At 40.2% G+C, this 20,297-nt stretch overlaps 1 protein-coding gene and 1 pseudogene across 1 annotated transcript in view; one reads left to right on the top strand and one right to left on the bottom strand.

The window, feature by feature from the left end:
• Positions 1 to 20,297, bottom strand: part of BCKDHB (branched chain keto acid dehydrogenase E1 subunit beta) — a 267,225-nt gene that overhangs the window by 214,854 nt on the left and 32,074 nt on the right. The gene's annotated exons all lie outside the window — the stretch shown is intronic.
• On the top strand, positions 5,679 to 6,431 carry LOC120862917 (annotated as a pseudogene).

The following is a 20,297-nucleotide window of genomic DNA, read 5'->3' as shown; positions in this document are numbered from 1 at the left end:
CGTGCCACAACTAGAGAGTCCACGGGCCACAATGAGAGAGTCCACGCACCACAACTAGAGAGTCCACGGGCCACAACTACAGTCCATGTGCCACAACTAGAGACTCTACGGGCCACAACGAGAGAGTCCACGTGCCACAACGAGAGAGTCCACGCGCCACAACGAGAGTCCACGCGCCACAACGAGAGAGTCCACGGGCCACAACTATAGTCCACGCACCACAACTACAGTCCACGCGCCACAACTACAGTCCACGGGCCACAATGAAAGATCCTGCATGACGCAAGAAAGGTCCCACATTGCCTCAACTGAAAGCCGACAAAGCAAATTCATTCATTCATTTTTAAAAGACAAGATGTGAAAAATAATTAGCAACCTTGGAAAGGACAAAACAGCCAGAATTTGGAGGCAAACTAGCAGAACGTGCTGGCCTAGAAGTCAGACAAAGTGATCCTAAGAGTCCACAGTGACCTGAGCCACGTGCTGTCAACTGGAAAGTAAAATAGATAGCCAATAGGATTTTGCTGTAAGGCTCAGGAAAGTCAAACAGGGACTCTCTATCAACCTAGAAGTGTGGGATGGGGAAGGGGATGGGAGGGAGGTTCAAAAGGGAGGGGATATATGTATACCTATGGCTGATTCAGGTTGAAGTTTGACAGGAAACAGCAAAATTCTGTAAAGCAATTGCCCTTCAATAAAAAATAAATTAATTAAGAAAAAAGAAAAGTGAGATGAGGGCTGGCCTTCTAACTGGTGACCCGGATATAACAGTGTCTGCCAGGTGAGAGGAAGGGAAAAAACAAAGGCCTAATTCAAGAGGGATGGGAGAATAGAAATTGCAGACAAGGAATAATAACAATTTTACTTGGAGAAATTTGCTGTAAAGGAAAGAAGAGAAAAGGAACAACAACTAGCTGGAGAAGAATATGGAATCAGTAGAGGGGTTATTTTAATATGGAAGAAACAGAAGGATATTTGCAGGCTGGTAGAAATGATGAGTTGGGGTTGGGGGGGCGGAAACTGATGACTGAGAAAAGTAATGAAATGGAGAGAAGGAGGAGCGAGTGGAACCATGTGCTTGAGACGGTGACAGAGGAAGAGGGGGTCCGGTGTGGGCAGTGATAGGAACCCTTACGTTCAATCAGAGAGAAGGCACGTGTGGGCACCGATGCTGGAACACGGGGAGATGCAGTGGAGAGTCTGCCAAAGTTCTCTGTTCTCTCCATCTATCTTAGTAAAACGTGAATGAGACTAAGCTAAGAGAAGGATGGGGGAGCCTGGTGGGCTACAGTCCATGGGGTCTCAAAGACACAACTGAGCAACTCACACACACACACACACAAGGACAGGGGAGGCAGTGGTTTTTTTGTTTTGTTTTTTTGGTTTTTTTTGTCACACTGTGGCATGCAGGATCTTAGTTCCCAGACCATGGATCAAACCTGTGCCCCCAGGATGGAAGTGTGGAATCCTAACCACTGGACCACTAGGGAATTCTGGGGAGGCAGTGCTGAGAAAAAAGCATATGAAATAGTCATATGGGAACATGTAGCCTGGGTGGGCCCTGAAGGTCACCAGTATTGAGCTGAAAGTGAGTTCACTTGACAAGATGATATGTTTTGCTCCAACAATATTCAGCTCAGGATTGAGGATACAGACAATGATGGATTTAACCAGCACTGAATTTTGCCAAGCAAATCGTGGCATGGAATTTAAAGTGGGTATAAAGGGAAGAAAGGTCATCGGGGAGAGTCAGTGATAGGGTGGCAGGATTCATGAATTTCAAGGATCAAGACAGTCAAAAGATTGTTAGGGTGGAGGCATGAGAGGCAGTGAGCTGGGGAGGTTCGAGGTGGAGGTCAGAGTTGAGAAGGTTTCATACTGAGAGGATGGAGGGACTAGGAATGACAGTCTGGGGTAGGACCATAAGAGTAAAAAGCTAAGGTGGGATGGAACACAAGATCCCTAGAGCAAAGGATAAAAAAGTAAGAAGAGCATCCATGTGGATACTGACAGGAGTGCTGGTGAGGCTGGCGGTGAGCCATGCTAGGAACAGAGAGGACTGGCCTGGAGTCATCAGGCACCAAGGAAGGACAGCATTAGCACTTGCTATTCAATACATTATTGAATTATTTATTGTAAACATTCAATAAATGTTTATTTTGAGAGACTAAATTAGATAAGAGCTAGGCTTCTTTGGATTTAGAATTCAACTCTAGGGACTTCCCTGATAGTCCAATGATTAAGACTTCACCTTTCAATGCAGAGGATATGGGTTCAATCCCTGATCAGGGAACTAAGATCCCACATGCTTTGAGGCCAAAAAACCAAAACATAGATAGAAACAATATTGTAACAAAGTCAATGAAGACTTTAAAAACAGTTCACATCAAAAAAAAAAAAAAAAGGCAATCAAATCTTTATGAATGTGTCTTTACTTTCTGAAATAACCAAACTCAACTTTTTGCTATTTGGAACCAAACTTCTAGAATTCAGTACATTTAAGTAGTGATTATATATATGCATTAAGGATGTGATTACATAATCTCACAGAGACCACATGGTCACTTTAGGTCAGGTGGTACAAAAATTGGATATTCCTGAAACACATGATAATTTAAAATATTCAACCAAGTGATAAACAAAACCTAAGATAAGCTGCAATTCCTATGGCAACTAAAGGCTATAAGGACAAATCTATTTCTGAGGCTCCAAGATCACTGTGTTAGGGGAAGCATACTGATTGAAACCGCCCACCCTGGCCAGGCACCATAGTAACCATGTGCATGAGTTGTTTTACGACAGGAGGTACTGGTAAGGAACAGGGAACCAGAAGAGTTCAGGAAAGGTCAAAAGGAGACACCACGTGTCCGACCACCTCCCAGAATCCTTCTCTCTGGCATCCATCTTGGCTGAACAAGGCGTGCACCACCAGGAAGGACTCTGAGTCAGAATGATTACCTAAAGACAACCCGGAAACTAATGCCATCACCATAAAATCTGAGACTGCAAGCCACGTGGCAGAGCTGTTCTCCTGGGTTCCCTTACCCTACTGCTCTCCACCCGGGTGCCCTTTCCCAATAAAATCTCTTGCTTTGTCAGCACATGTGTCTCCTCAGACAATTCATTTCCAAGTGTTAGACAAGAGCCCAGTTTCGGGCCCTGGAAGGGGTTCCCCCTTCCTTCAACAGTTGTAAGAGGGACAGATACAAAGTACTGCAAACAAACTCAATTAATGTTTACTTAGGTGACTAGTGGCTGTGAGTTCACATGAAGGAAAAAAGTATGCCTACTCTGAAAGTTTTTCAATGCCCAACAGCCTTGGACTGAGTCAGAAAAGAGTAAGTAATATCTGAATTACTTCTTACTGAACTTAAGATAATTGAGTAAAATTAACATTTCAGGTAAACTTATGGTTACTGATAATACAGTAACAGGAATAGAAGATATTCACTTGCAGCAACATGGACGGAACTAGAGGTTACCATACTAAGCAAGGGAAGTCAGAAAGAGCAAGACAAACACCATATGATATCACCTATATGTAGAATCTAAAATGCAACACAAATGAACTTATCTATGAAACAGAAACAGACTCACAGACACAGAAAATAGACTTGTTCCCAGGGTTGGGGGCGTGGGGTGGGGAGCAGGTAGGAATGGATTGGGAGTTTGGAATTAACATATGCAAACTATTATATATAGGATGGATAAAACAAGGTCCTACTGTATAGCACAGGGAACTATATTCAATATCCTATGATAAACCATAATGGAAAAGAATATGAAAAAGAATATATATATATATGTGTATAACTAAGTCACTCTGCAGTACACCAGAAACTAATGCAACATTTTAAGTCAACTATACTTCAAAATACTAAATCAACTATACTTCAACATACTAAAAAATAAATTTTAAAAATTAAAAAGTGAGAAAATATATTCATACAGCATACCATTTTCTTATATTTTGCTACCTTTGCTTAAGTTTTAGGCTAATATCTTTGTGTAACTCCATGATCCTGACTCAATGAAAATGTGAAGAATGCATTAGTATAGATGGTTGACCATTTAAATAAATGACTTCAACTTCTCATTTGTTAAAGATTAAGTATAAAGTCATACCACCACTTTCCAATTTTTTTTTTTTTGTAAAGAGAATGTGATTAAGAAGTTGGACTGTCGGGAGCCAGCGTGAGGAATCCCACCCGTGACAAGGTCATGAGGGAGGAAGCTGACATACGCAAGGCCGTGATCAGACTTCAGGAGTTCCCCCTGGCATTTCCTGAGCATCCACCCCCCCAAAATAAGAATCTGCCTGCTTTTCCACTCTTCTGATATTCTCTGGAAAAAGTTAACTCAAGGCTTTAGTCTTCTGCATTTGAAAGGGATGTTTCAGTTAACCCCCCCTTGATTGCTCTCTAGCTTACCTAACAGGTTCCCTGGACCTCTTACAGCTTGTGAATTGCTTACAGCCCCCAACCGTGAGAGGCACAAAGCTTAAAAGCATCTTAAAGATACAGAGCCTTTTCTAAAGAATTGGAAATTATATTGGTGACGGGATTTCACTGTTGACTCAATGATTGCCGCCAGGCCTCCATATTCTTTATCTTTTAGGCACCTGGGAAGATGTTAATCAATGTAAACGGGATATGGAAAAGATATATAGTAATTCTGATGTTAGCAACACTAGACTTTTGAGTTAATTACTTCTCTTTGCACTCCTATTGTGTCCTTGCTATGTAAGAATGTAACTTTATTTAGTACTTTGTGAGAGTGGCACCAAACTTTGGGAAGATCACACAAATAAGTCTTCTCGTTGACAAACCCTTATCAGAAAAAAGGCTGTAAAATGTTAATTGGCCACTTTTGGCCAGAAGATGATGTAAATCACCTAAGACTTGTGTATACAATTAGGTATGCAGAGAGAAAAGCCTGGTTTTGATAAGAGTCTGGACTGCTAACACTGCATAATTTTGTATTACCCATTGATCTCTATGTACAATCTAAAAGGTATATAAGGCCTTCTAAACAATAGGAGCAGGAGCCAGTCGCTGGACTGGTTTCCCCCGTGTCGATTCTTTCTCTTGCTCCCTCCCTCTCCTTTTCAGGCTGATCCCTTGGAACGTGGAGGCTCACTGGGTCTACTTACTTGTCCCGGCTTCTAAGATCCATAAGAGAGCGAGCCCAAGGCGGGGCACTCTCTGATATTCAAACGGGCGCACGGCCTAACGTAGACGGTGCAAGCTCCTTGTCTGGAGCTTTATTGGTTTTCCACGTAACCCGTTAATCAGCCTCTTTTCTCCACTTAATCTTCCTACTACACTATTTTTTCCTAGTCTAATCTTATATTAATAAATAAATAAGTCTTTCCTCGCCGACTCTGTCCACCCTTCGAATTCCCTGGATCCACCGGGGCTGGACCCCGGCATTGGACATCCCTGGCAGCATACTCTCTGTTGAAGTTATCATCCACTAAATGACGCCAAACAGCAAAACAACAGCGTCTGACTTCTCTGTCCAAAGAATCACAAATGAGCGAATCGAGTCCACCAGTGAACCCAGTTCCCTATGACATCTCTGCCACAAGCAAAGGCCGGAAACAGTGAGAAGAGTGCAAAGAAACAACAATTAGGAAAAAGAAGTAGTCGTGGTTTAAGGTGACAACCAATTACCTCCTGGTAGGTTAAAAAAACTGAAGACCTCAGTATCTTCAGAACCCACAGCTAGTTCTAAATTAGCTTTCCTTGTGAATAAAGTGGTCCTGTAAGCTATTAAATCTACCCAGGGTAAAAATTAAATATTTTCCAATAAAATTTTCTGAAAAAGCTGAACCCCGGAAGCAAGGCGGACTGAGGCGCAAGCATCGGGTAGCAGCAGCGGCAGCGATGTTTCACTTCTTCAGAAAGCCTCTTGAATCTAAAAAGCCGTCGGTACCAGAGACAGAAGCAGAAGGATTTGTCCTTTTAGGAGATACAGCACATGAACAAAGAATGGCAGCAAGAGGCAACGCTTCAGATGTAGAAGACAGCCAGCCTTTGGAGGAGCCTGGTCATTCACAGCTCAGGGGGATAAACCCACAGATGAATGAGGGAACTGGTTTTGAATTTTTGTCATCATTCATCTCTGCAAGGAATTAACAATGTAAGCTGGCAAAGAAACACTCATCTAGCGTTACTGTGGCAGGGCCTGAAATGGAAAATAAGGGAGGCCAGACCCTGGAGAACAGCTCACTAATGGCTGAGCTTCTGAGTGATGTACCCTTCACCTTGGCCCCACACGTGTGCCTTGCAGGGCACCATCAGTGACCTTCCCGAACACTTACTCTCCTATGATGTCAGTGAAACCTTACCAAGGTTTTGGTATGATTTCACTCTCAAAAACTCAGTACTCTATGGTTCGTAATCATTATGTCTGTGTGCACCTTAACAAACTTTAAAACAAAAGTTTGCCGATTTTACTTCACTCGTCTGATGTTTTTTGTAAAGGCCCTTAAAGGTTATCAGAGAAAATAATAATATATTATTCATTGCTCTATTTTCTTAGAATAAAGCATATTTGTGTAAAAATTAAACCTAAGATCAACTTCCTTTTCCTCTAGTAATAAATACAAAGATTAATTTATCAAGGCTTTTTGAAAGTAGATTTTGTCAACCAGTCTCTCAAAATATAGCACCTCACATTTATCTTGGAAAAACTGTGAAAAAGAACTGAGACTTTTTTTTTTAGCACAACTCTGAAATATCTACTCAGAGTGTGACTTCCCTGGTTTGGAGGAAAACTTAATGTTATCCCCTTTCTCCTTTCACTGTGTTTATGAATGAATTCAGATCAAAAAAAAAAAGTAAGTTGTCAGTTAGCTTAATTTCTTCAGTCTTAATTTAGACATTGATGTGGAAATTTACAACTTTTCCTGGAAAGCAATAGTAGTTTGCTGAGACAAGAATGCTGTATGAAGAATGCTCTGGATACTGTTTCTTTTGAATGGCAGATTCTCCTTAAGCCCATGGCAGTCTTCTCCACCTTGATGGAGACCCAGGTTCCTGTCTTTATTTTTTGCTACTTCATGGTTTGCTCTCTCACCAGCTTTACAAGAACATGCCCTGCTTCTGCTTCAGTTGGCATTTTCTCTCCTTACCTCTTGTATTTACAGTTTATAAAGAGACCCGCATTTCCTTCCAACCTCTCTGCCTCCCAAAGAAAAGACGCTTATGATATGCATTATTGCTGATAAAGCCCTTATTTAGACATTTGTTGGCCACAATACAGAAGGAAATGTTTAACTGCCAGAAAAACTACAGCTGATTCATTTCCAGCTAGAGTGTAGGCAAAACACCTAGCTAGGGCTTTTAATTTGTGAATATCCACTGTCTATTCTGACTAAAATAGAAAACTGCCATTGGTCCATAAACTATAAAGGGAAGAGATAAATTGTGATAGAGTATTTTCTATGCCATGGAAAATTTAAATCATATTTGTTCTGATTAGTGCCAATACAATTTATTGATTCTGTGCTAAATCTTAAATATATTTTTCACAAAGATAGAGTGCCATATCAAAATTAAACACTGTGCACGAAAGTACATGAATTAAGTTTTAATGCGGCGTGCATGTTTGTTTAATAAATGCGGCATGGTCTTGATAAACTGTTACATGATTAAGAGTTAAATGTACATTTCTATTGACAAAAATATGCTTTATTTACAAACAATGGTACCATATGAGGTGAATGCCTAAATTAGATCTTTACATAATTTTCATAAAACATCAGTGTAGGAAATCTAACTTATTATAAGACAAATTTAAACATTTTATAGCAGTTTTTGTGAAAACACTTTTTTTCAATATTCATGTAAATATACCTTAACACCAAATGTAAGCATGTTATCCGTTTGTCTAATATGTATTAAATTTTGTCTGAAGTACTTATACATTTCATTTATATGTATGTCTACCGTGTCATAACTATGCTTATTAGTATTTTAATTTGTCTATAAAAGATATTTAAACAAACAAGAATTTTAAAAAACTGAAAAAAAAATTATGAAAAAGCAGCTGTAAAACTGCCTGTCTCTAAGTAACCAGTATTTCCTCAGGACACAAATCTGAATAGGTCAGACTATCCTTCCAGAAAAAAGATCAACTTCCTCAGAGAAATAGCTCAAGTCCAAGATTCCTTGAATAGAAAGATAAATAAGTACATAAACATTTGTGACTCAGATACAAAATAAACCACAGGAAATAAATGTCATTATACATATTCAATACAATTTTAATGGGGCAAGGGATAGGGAGACACAGGAAGTATATTTCAGTCATTTAAATCACAATAGACTTCTTGGTGGCTCAGTGGTAAAGAATTCACTTGCCAATGCATGAGACTCAAGTTCGATCCCTGGGTCAGGAAGGTCCCCTGGAGAAGGAAATGGCAACCCAATCCAGTATTCTTGCCTGGGAAATCCCATGGACAAAGGAACCTGGCAGGCTATAGTCCATGGAGTTGCAAAAGAGTTGGACACAACCTAGCACCTAATGACAAGAAATTTTAGTCACACACTTTTTGGAATATGCTGTGATTTCACAGTTTAAAGTTTCCTGATGAAGAATTTAATCAAGATGAAAGGCATTTGTTTGTGGGTCAAATAAAGTAAAAATACAAAGTTAATCCAGATCACTTCTGCCTCTTTAAAATAAGAGAAAGAAAAGAACAGAATGTTGCATTCATTAGATAAATAGGCCAGAGAGACATTTAGAGGATAAATATGCAAATAAATTTTTCTAAACATACTAAGCAAGATGAGTATACAAGTTATCATCCAAATGGAAAATATGTCTGGGAATGTTAGGATACCAAAGATAATTAACAGATGTTAATTGATCAACAGTCCTAACCTGAGTAGTCCCAGGAAAATGGGACTGTCCTTGGTAAACCAAAACTTATTATTAGATTAAGGAATATTATGGAAACTTAGGCTTCCCTGGTAGCCCAGATGGTAAAGGCTCTGCCTGCAATGCAGGAGACCCGGGTTTGATCCCCAGATTGGGAAGATTCCCTGGAGAATGGAATGGCAATCCACTCCAACTGTTGATCAGAAAATTCCATGGACAGAGGGGCCTGGAGGGCCACAGTTCAGGGGGTTGCAAAGAATTGGACACAACTAAACAACTAACACACACAAGTGGAAACTTACAGGGGAAATATAAACCCAGTACTTAGCCATAACTAATTTGCCATTGATTAGCATCCTAGATTAGGCTACTCATGATCCGTAACTAGAAAGCGGAAGAGTTGACTCAGCACTCCCACCATCAAGGTAGGAGTCATGTTGTACTACCTGGAGGGGCACTCTGAGGCGTGCAGCCCAGCTCCCCCGTGTGAAGAGCTTGCTGCTCTGGTTCCTAAGAGTGCTCTCAGCAAACCAACACCAGCCATCACCCCTTCAGAGACTGCCTCAACCACACCGAACCTCCAAATTCAAGGCCATGCTTGGTGGCCACTACCCAATAATTGATCAGTGTGAGCATAAAGGACTGATCATTTCAGCTCAACTAGGGACAACTCAAAAGGGTCGTCATAGCTGCAGAGGTCCACAGGCTGGCCAAGGCCATCCTTTGAACTGCATCCCTTTTGGACAGTTCCTTTCTGCTTTCAGAAGGTGCCAGGTTCCAGGGTTTCCAGATTTAGTAAGTTTGCCTCTATTTACAATGATCTTATAGCAACATTCTCCAAATTGTAGCCTCTAGGCAACAATAGCTAGAAAGTGCTGTTTGGGTGTCTTGTCCTAAAGATTCTACCTCTATTATATTCTGAACACTCCTGGGAAATAGATCTGGGTTACTGTAATCGATAAGACAGGAGAATTAAAGATGACAAAAATCAAGCAGGAGCAAATGTGCTTAGTAAATGTTTACTCAGTGAATGGATAGATGAGATGCAGACGTCTCACTGTAACTAGTGAGTCTACAACTCTAGGTGCAGAACCAGCAATGTCCAGATCCTGCGAAGTCCAAATCCGTTCCAGGGATTTAATGATCAGATTAGAATCCATGAGCTCCTCTACTGAGAATACAGACTACACGTCACTCATCTTTGAACACTCCGTAGTACCTAGCACAATGCTTTGAACTTAGCAGTCATTCAATAGTTTTGCTTGAGTGACCAGATTTAAAAGGCCCATCATGCCTGGGCTAAAAGGCACGTAGTCTGTGACAATGAGGGTGTAGTGACCCGGGTTTGATCCCTGGGTCAGGAAGATGCCCTGGAGAAGGGAATAGCAACCCACTCCAGTGTTCTTGCCTGAAGAATTCCTTGGACAGAGGAGTCTGGCGAGCTGTAATCCGTGGGGTCACAGAGAGTTAGACAACTGAACAACAACACTTTCAGTACAACTTTTCAACAATGATCCACCAAGCATTCTAAACACAGAGATATGCCAGGAAGGCAGACAATAGTTTAGTTGAAATTGATATGTAATAATACATACATGAAATTTTTCATTCAAATAATGGGAAAATGTGACAGTGAAGAGACCACAGACTCACCCAGGCATAAAGAAGAGAACTATCTTCAGTCATCCTAGTGCCTTATGTAGTCTTCAACATGTAACATTTTTTAAATGTTATAAATGAAGAAACTGGATGACCAAAATAACATTAAAATGAGAAATGATAGCCAACATTTGGGAAAATTATAAAATCAGTGAATAGAAACTGAAATAGGGAACATCTGGTCGGGATGAGCACTATGTTTGAGGTATAGTAATGTTCAATATCAGAGACCACTATTTCTCAGACGAAGTACTAGATGGATAACTTTTAAGGGAAAGATATTCTCTTGTACTTCTAATGTCAACTTAAATCAATTTTAATACATATAAAATTAAACTCAGCATTTATTACCCTTATTAAAAGAAAAAGGCAAAAATCTTAAATACAAAAAAATAAACATCTGATAATCAATTAAACTCAAGTTAACAGCAAAACTGAAGTATAACAAATAATGGTTTTCTGCTGTAGCAATGTAGCGTCAGATCAGATTCTATACATAATCTTCATTTTTTAAATCATTCTGATGAAAAAAATGCCTTTTCACTTAAATTCACCATATATAATAATATATGTAACCTCATGGCTTTCTTTGACAACTGATAATCAGATCTCATACTAGAAAAAGAAGAAAAAAACACCCACAGCATTCCTTGAATGCTAATTTCAAGGAAGGTACTTTGAAATAAAGTTGGTATCACTACCACATTGAAATCCTTATCAAATGTGTAAATAGTCAATTACTACTGGAATCAGGTATAGATTCAGTGTTTAATTATTGATATACCAACTACTAATAAACTGTTGAAAGTTAAATGGAATCTGTGAAATTCATCTGTCTGTGACTTGAATGTGTTATGGCTATAATGCTGGTTTCTCTGGGTATGGCACACAGAGATGCTATTAGCATTAGCACAGTGTGTGATCTGAATCTCAGTGAACACCTCATATATTTCAGACACTGTGAAGCAGCTGGTCTTCACACAGCACACACACAGCCAACAACAACACCAGTTCTGTCACATGGCAATATTTGGTTACACAGCAGGTGATTTAGATGACATGCTCACATTATTTTTTAAGATTATCACTGATACTAAAACTTTTAAACTTTTTTTTTCTATCTTAACTGCAGTCACTTTTATTCTATTTTTAGACCTCTTATTGGAGTATAGTTGCCTGCCGATACAGGAGATGCAGGCTCAGTCCCTTGATTGGGAAGATCCCCTGGAGAAGGGAATGGCTAACCACTCCCATATTCTTGCCCAGAAAATCTCACTGGCAGGAGCCTGGTGGGCTACAGTCTATGGGGTTGCAAAAGAGTTAGATACAACTTAGCAAGTAAAGAATAGCAACAAATGAAAGGGGCAGAAAGCAGGAAAACGAATTATAGAATCATCATATCCTACCACTGCTGAATATCTTCTCACCAGCTCCACATCTTCAAAAAAGGAAACTGAGTCTTGATTTAACCTTGGTTCCTTTACAAAGACTTGTTCTATTCTATTAGAGAAGTTTCTTTCCTAAATTGGCTGCTGCAAATTACTCAACTCATCTATGCTAAAATATATCAAATTAGAACTTAATGATCTGGCACCAGTCACAGAGGCAAAATAATTCTGAACATTTAATCTGAACGTAAAAATTCTTTATAAACAATATCCTCAAATTCCCTGATGTTTCTCTAAAAACTAAAGCAAATAAAATAGCAGGTTTAAGCCATCACAGCATGTAACATACTTACCAACAACAAAGTAAAACAAAAAGCATCTTTAAAGCGGTGATTTTAAAAATGATCAAGAAACCACATGAGAATTTCTTTACAAGAACCTTGAAAAGAGGTGCTTAAAACTTTGAGTCAATAATTAATTGCATTGCAATATAGCACACTTACTCTGCATAAGTGTATATATGTTTCTATCCTGAAAAGGCAGTATGAAATCTACAAGTTCAGTTCAGTTGCTCAGTTGTGTCTAACTCTTTGCGACCTCATGAACTGCAGCATTCCAGGCCTCCCTGTCCATCACCAGTTCCCGGAGTTTACCCAAATTCATGGCCATTGAGTCAGTGATGCCATCCAACCACGTCATCCTCTGTTGGCCCCTTCTCCTCCCGCCCTCAATCCTTCCAGCATCACGGTCTTTTCAAATCAGTCAGCTCTCTGCACTAGGTAGCCAAAGTATTGGAGTTTCAGATTCAACATCAGTCCTTCCAATGAACCCCCAGGACTGATCTCCTTTAGGATGAACTGGTTGGATCTCCTTGCAGTCCAAAGGACTCTCAAGAGTCTTCTCCAACACCATAGTTCAAAAGCATCAATTCTTTGGCGCTCAGCTTTCTTCACAGTCCAACTCTCACATCCATACATGACCACTGGAAAAACCATAGCCTTGACTAGATGGACCTTTGTTGACAAAGTAATGTCTCTGCTTTTTAATATGCTGTCTAGGTTGGTCATAACTTTTCTTCCAAGGAGCAAGTGTCTTTTAATTTCATTGCTGCAATCACCATCGGCTGTGATTTGGGAGACAAAAAATAAAGTCTGACACTGTTTCCACTGTTTCCCCATCTATTTGCCATAAAATGATGGGATTAGATGCCATGATCTTAGTTTTCTGAATGTTTCACTCTCCTTCATTTTCATCAAGAGGCTCTTTAGCTCCTCTTCACTTTCTTCCATAAGGGTGGTGTCATCTGCATATCTGAGGTGATTGATATTTCTCCTGGCAATCTTGATTCCAGCTTGTGCTTCTTCCAATCCAGTGTTTCTCATGATGTACTCTATATAGAAGCTAAATAAGCAGGTGACAATATACAGCCTTGATGTACTCCTTTTCCTATTTGGAACCAGTCTGTTGTTCCATGTCCAGTTCTAACTATTGCTTCCTGACCTGCATATAAGTTTCTCAAGAGGCAGGTCAGGTGGTCTGGTATTTCCATCTCTTTCAGAATTTTCCACAGTTTATCGTGATCCACTCAGTCAAAGGCTTTAGCACTGTCAATAAAGCATAAATAGGTGTATTTCTGGAACTCTCTTGCTTTTTCAACAATCCAGCGTGTGTTAGCAATTTGATCTCTGGTTCCTCTGCCTTTTCTAAAACCAGCTTGAACATCTGGAAGTCCACATTTCATCCAATGAAATCTATAAACTTGTGCATAAAACTAAAATGTTACAGAGAGTAGTTATATCTATATTACATTGGATATAATTTCTATGTACTTAGATATAAGGAAAATTTTGATATAAGGGAGATTTCAGGGAAAGTCCTCATATCAGCTTGCTGATAATGAAATCATAAAGGGCAAAATAAAAATGACTTTGGGACTCAGAAGTTGGATCATCTGTTTGCCAAGAAATGCAATAATATTAGCAATAATCAGTTGGAGACTACTAAAAATATGGAACACTGAAATGAAATTTTACGATAAACCATAATGGAAAAGAATATTTTTTAAAAAGAAGGTGTGTGTGTGTATATATATATACACACACATATACATATATGTATATATATATATGTATAACTGAATCACTGTGCATATAGCAATAATTAGCCCAACATTGGGGATCAACTATACTTCAATTTAAAAAAAATTTTTTTTAAAGATGAACAATGTGCTCGATTTGTTGCAAGTTAGATAAGCTCTTCAATAAATGAGCTTAGGATACCTATGAAATAACATAAACTGAGGATATACTAACAAAGGGAGATACCTCAAATTTAACTTTCTAAGTTATTAGATGCGGCAAGGTGTACTATCAAGCCCTGCATCCTTCTGACACCATCAGAACTTCAACTCTGACCCAGTGAATATATTACTTGATATGATGTATTTTTCCCCAATGGAATAAACATTCACACAATATGTACTTGGCCATATACAAGGTACGATAAATGACAGAGATGAGATACCATTTAAAGAATGTTAAACATTTAAATATTCAAACAACCTACAAGGTAAAAAGGAGATAGGACAAATATAAATAACTATGATATAGGAAAGAGATGCAAAAATAAATGTTATTAGAGGAGGGGGAAGAAGGGATTCTTTCAGGCCTGGAGGAATCATGCCAAGTTTCACAAAACTTGTGGTGGAACTGGGCACTGAAAAAATGGGCAGAATTTCACTAGGCACAGGTAGAAGAAGGAACAGTGATCAAAGACACAGAGGCAAGAAATAATGTGCAAATTCAGAGTTGGGAAGTGAATCAAGGCAGATGAAGTACAAAGAGACTAGAGAGTTCAGTTCAGTTCAGTTCAGTCGCTCAGTCGTGTCCGACTCTTTGCGACCCCATGAATCGCAGCACGCCAGGCCTCCCTGTCCATCACCAACTCCCGGAGTTCACTCAGACTCACGTCCATCGAGTCCGTGATGCCATCCACCCATCTCATCCTCTGTCGTCCCCTTCTCCTCCTGCCCCCAATCCCTTCCAGCATCAGAGTCTTTTCCAATGAGTCAACACTTCGCATGAGGTGGCCAAAGTACTGGAGTTTCAGCTTTAGTACCATTCCTTCAAAAGAACACCCAGGGCTGATCTCCTTCAGAATGGACTGGTTGGGTCTCCTTGCAGTCCAAGGGACTCTCAAGAGTCTTCTCCAACCCCACGGTTCAGACGCATCCGTTCTTCGGCGCTCAGCCTTCTTCCCAGTCCAGCTCTCACACCCATACTGGGAAGTGCCCAGCAGCTGTCATGTCCAGCTCTTTGCAAGCCCACCAACTGTAGCCTGCCAGGCTTCTCTGTCCCAGGGATTTCCCAGGCAAGAATACTGGAATGCATGGCCATTTCTGTCTCCAAGGCATCTTCCTGACCCATATATACTAGTGAGTAGGGTGGTCAAAAATGTGGGCTTCGGGTCAGAACTCACAGGTTTAGATGTGGTTCTACCACTTTCTGAGTGTGTGATCTTAGACTGGGCTTCAGTCTCTTCATTCATAAAATTAGGATAAAAATCACTAACCTGCCTACCAATCAGAATCAAACACAATAGGCATGTACAAGTGCTTTGCAAACCAGAAATATTTTAAGAATGTAAAATATTATCAGGACAGTGGTAATGAAAATAAAATGGAGAAAATGTCTGCATGACACTAGAAAATCAATGGGATTTAAGCGCTGTGAAAGAAGAGGCAAGTGGGAGCAGAGAAATCCTAAGGGCTGGCACTGAGGCACAGGGGCCCAGAAGCAGTCTTCAAGATCCCCAGACCACCAGCTTGAGGAGCCTACTCAGCATAGCAGGCGAGTCAAGGGCACTTGGAGTCACTCTACAGTGAGTACTCTCTCCATCTGGGGTGATGGCTGGAGAGGGGTAAGGAAGGAAGGGCAGTCATGGTGGCAGAGTTGTGACAAGCAATTGTAACCTAGAAATCACAATCTTGTTCCATTAGCAAGACCATGAATAGGCACAGCAGAGGCCGGCACCCACCTTCATCAAAGACAGAGGTTCACCATCGGGCAGAGGAGGGCTACACGTGCCCACCCGTGTGTGTTCAGACACTCAGACGAGTCCAGCTCTTTGCAACCCCGTGGACTGTTACCCATCAGGCTCCTCTACCATGGGATTCTCCAGGGAAGAATACTGGAGCGGGTTACCACTTCCTCCTCCAGAGGATCTTCCCAACCCAGGGACTGAACTCGCATCTCTTGCATCTCCCGCACTGCAGGCGGATTCTTTACCACTGAGCCACCTCAGAAGCCCCACACACAAGAGGCCCAGCCACTGCTAACCTTCCGCAAGTGAGATATATCCCAGGAGTACAGATGGTCAAAATGGTCTCAGTGATCAAAGTGATAGTGGTGATCATTTCCTAAAACTCACATAATAGTGCACATCATCTATACTTCCATTAAAAACTAACAATAACAACAACAACAAAAGATATCCTAGGAGTGGGAATGAAGGGCTGTCAGTCAAGGGTAGCTCCTGGATGGAGGAACAAATGCTCTGCGGCTGCAGCTGTATATGTGCAGAAGCCTGGAGATGCAAGTTAAGGACTGAGCCCCAGGCGACCAAAGCCTTCTAAGACACTGCCTGGAAATGAGGGCCAGCTGATTCTGATAGACTGCAGTTCTATCCAAGCAGGTGTCTACTTGGTGCCAGGGCTCTGCACCACCATCCTGACTGGGCGTGAGCAAACCAATGTCTGCTCCTGAACTCCGTGCTGCTCACCTGACATTTGAGTAACACCCTTCCTTACATGATCCACAGAGTTAACCACATGACTCTGGCAGAACAGAACCAACTCAGTACCCCAGAGCCCTGGGCATCTGCAGGAATCGCCCAACACTGACTGTGATGAGGGCTACAGGCCCATAGGGGACCAAGTATAAGTGGAATATCAACCACTGGTATTTTAACACTTATGTGTAAGCTGAAACTTTGTTTCTGAGCATGATCAGTGTGATTTAAGGAGACCCATTTCCCACTAACAAAATCACCTTGTCTTGCATGAAACTAAATCTAAACAAATGTAATCTGAATGCCTGAGTTTTAGGGGATAGGTACTATACAACCCTCTAAGGTTAAGTAAGACTTTTCTTTAACTGACACATGGAAAGAAAAACACAAAAACTCCTTTTAGTCAAACTGATGTTTTATTATGTCTCAGAAGAAGAACCAGAGTTCCATCATGTAAGAAAGAAAATGACCTATTTGGTTCTTCCTTTTCTGATAATCAAATGGACATACTTATTGATGAAACTATAGAAATATATTAAGTGAAGCTATCTAAAACTTATTGAGAGCCTAGAGTGTTGTTTAGAGAAATGCATACAAAACCATATTTTTTCAAATAAATGTACACATAGCTGACACTGGAAAAAAGATTCCAATGAATGAATACAAAATGTATTTCTGAATAAACCTATAATGACTTCACTATGCATGAATAATATCTAAAGTTGTTTTTCCAGAAAAGCAAAAGAAACATTTTCATCATCCTTGTGATAGCAGCTGGAATTTCAGGGAAAACCATCTTAGGAAAAAAAAAGCTTTTTTTAATCTTCCTTCATTTATATGGAAATGAGATGTTTCCTAAAACATATCCGTACCCAGTACCTACGTCAAAACCAGAGCTCAAAGCACACACATTCCTCCGGCAGATTCCTGCCTAGAAGGCCACACAGCACCCCGACATCATCCATGTGCGTCATTCACCACGGAGGACATTACCAAGCTGTCAGTTTCAATTAACCTGCTTCACTTTACAAATAGCCGAAACGTCCCTGTCTAAATAGGCTGGTGCCCTTTTCTCAGAAGCAGAGGGAACAACACGACAAAGAAGCATGAAAAATAAATGAGCTTTCCCCTTTGTAAATAGGAGAAAGTTGACATTAAACCAATTCTAAGTCCGAACTGAAGAGCTATTAATAAAATAAAGCTCAAGAGAATGAAGGACCAGTTTTAACCAGAAAATAAATAACATTCACTAACTCTACCAGCCCTTTTTAAAGTATCTGTGAGTCACAGGGCTAGAGATATAACTCAAGGTCCATATTCAGGCGGAGCTAAACACAGACACCATAAATTACAATCCATAACATGGTCCCCAAAGTAAAACAGTCTAAAAGGCCCATGTGCTTGAAGTCAAAAAGAAGTTAGCTTTGAAGATTTAATGATATCATTCTCTTCTAAATCTGAAAAGTTTCATAACTTTTATAACCTATAGCATTATCATTTCCTTTGCTAGCTGGATTTTTTTCTCTAAAATCAATGATAACAAAAATATCCTACATGGCACTTGTACAGTCTAAGTACTTGTGTACAGCACTTTTCCAGTTCACACTTCAGTGAGAAAATAAAAGTAGAGTCAGAAAACATCAATGGAACTTATCAAAAAGTGGAACAGCCACTATGGAGAACTATATGGAAGTTCCTTAAAAAACTAAAAATAGAACTACCATATGCCCCAGAAATCCCAGTCCTGGGCAAATACCCAGAGAAAGCCACAAATCAAAAAGATAAATGCACCCCACTATTCACTACAGCACTGTTTATAATAGTCAGGACATGCAAGCAACCTAAATGTCCATCAACAGAGGAATAAAGATGAAATACATATATACAAGGGAGTATTACTCAGCCATAAAAGGGAACAAAACTGGGCCATTTGCAGAGACACGGATGGACCTAGAGACTGCGAAGTAAGTCAGAAAGAGAGAAACAAATATCATATATTAATGCATACATGCAGAACCTAGAAAAATTGTAAAGACTTATCTTCTCTGCAAAGCAGTAATAGAGACACAGACAAAGAGAACAAACATATGGATACCAAGGTGAGAAGCGGGTGTGGGATGAATTGGGAGACTGGGCTTGACGTGTACACATGACTGACACTGTGCGTAAGACAGGAAGCATGAGAACCTCCTGTACAGCACAGGGACCTCTACTCAGCACTCTGCGGTGACCTAAGAGGGTCACCTAAGGAAATCCAGAAAAGGGGGATATATGGATACACACAGCTGATTCACTTTGCTGTACAGCAGAAACTAACACAACATTGTAATGTAACTATACTCCAATAAAAATTAATTTTTCAGAAAAGGAGAACATTCCTGGTGATCATTACAGAGGCTAGTGAACCCATTAACCCACCTAATTAATAACCACTGTGTGGAAAAACACAGCTGGTCACCAAATTAATTTCAGACATGTGTCACATATACATAAATATGGGTCACCCAGGCAATACTTAATAAGCGTGCCATAAATGGCATAATGTAATATAGTGACAGCCCACATACATCAGAATAGTATTCAGCTCACTGAACTACCTGGGACACAAGCAAAAAGTAAGAATTAAGTTAAATAAAAAAGATTTTTTAATGGAAGAAAGATCTGACGAAGTTGACAAACTGTGCTTAAGGAAGCCCCTTAAGCCCTCCTCACAGCAGCTATAAAATAAAATCCCGTTAGAAGTCATTCCTAATAGGTAATTCTCTTGCTGTGGCAGTTAAATGAATCATCACTTTATTTGCACTAAGTCTTGACAACCAGCTGCCCACTCTTGCATTCATTCAACCAATTTCCATGCTTGGCGCTATTCTGGGCCTCATGGGAGATAAGAAGATGAACTGTAAATATAAGTAAAACATGGGACAAAACAAACATATGAGTTATGGATGCGATGTTGGATGGAAATAGAAGAATCAAGAGAAATTACTTTGACATGGCAAAGGCTGAAGAAGAACTGGGTCAGGTATAGGGTCAGATTTGAAGCAGGGGAGGACTTTTTGAGGTGCAGAAACAACACCATATACACAGAGGGGCAACTGGCAACAGTGTGGATGCAGCCAAGAGTGTGGTGGGGCGGGGGGGGACCAAAGCTGGAAAGAAAATCAAAGCCAGACCACCTTACAGTCTTAAACACAGGCTAAGGAAACCGGACTTTACCATTCAACAGGAGGAATATTTTAAGCAAGAAAGTATAATGATCAGAGCTGTACTGTGGAAAAATTAATCTCACTGATATATATAACATGAAATAGAGTAGGGAGGAGAGTAAGAACAGACTCAAGACAAAGATTGCAATCATTCAGATCAGACAAAAGGAGGGTGTATAAAAACGAGTGAAATAACACCATTTGCAACCACATGGATGGTGCTAGTGATGATCATACTAAGTGAAGTCAGACAAAGAAAAATACCATATGATATCACTTACATGTGGAATCTAAAATATGATACAAATGAACTTATCTACAAAACAGAAACAGACCTACGGGCATAGGGGACAGACTTATGGTTGCC

Source organism: Oryx dammah, unplaced genomic scaffold (assembly GCF_014754425.2).
Source record: "Oryx dammah isolate SB20612 unplaced genomic scaffold, SCBI_Odam_1.1 HiC_scaffold_4, whole genome shotgun sequence".
Taxonomy (NCBI): Eukaryota; Metazoa; Chordata; class Mammalia; order Artiodactyla; family Bovidae; genus Oryx; species Oryx dammah.
This window is presented reverse-complemented; position numbering and strand designations above follow the sequence as displayed.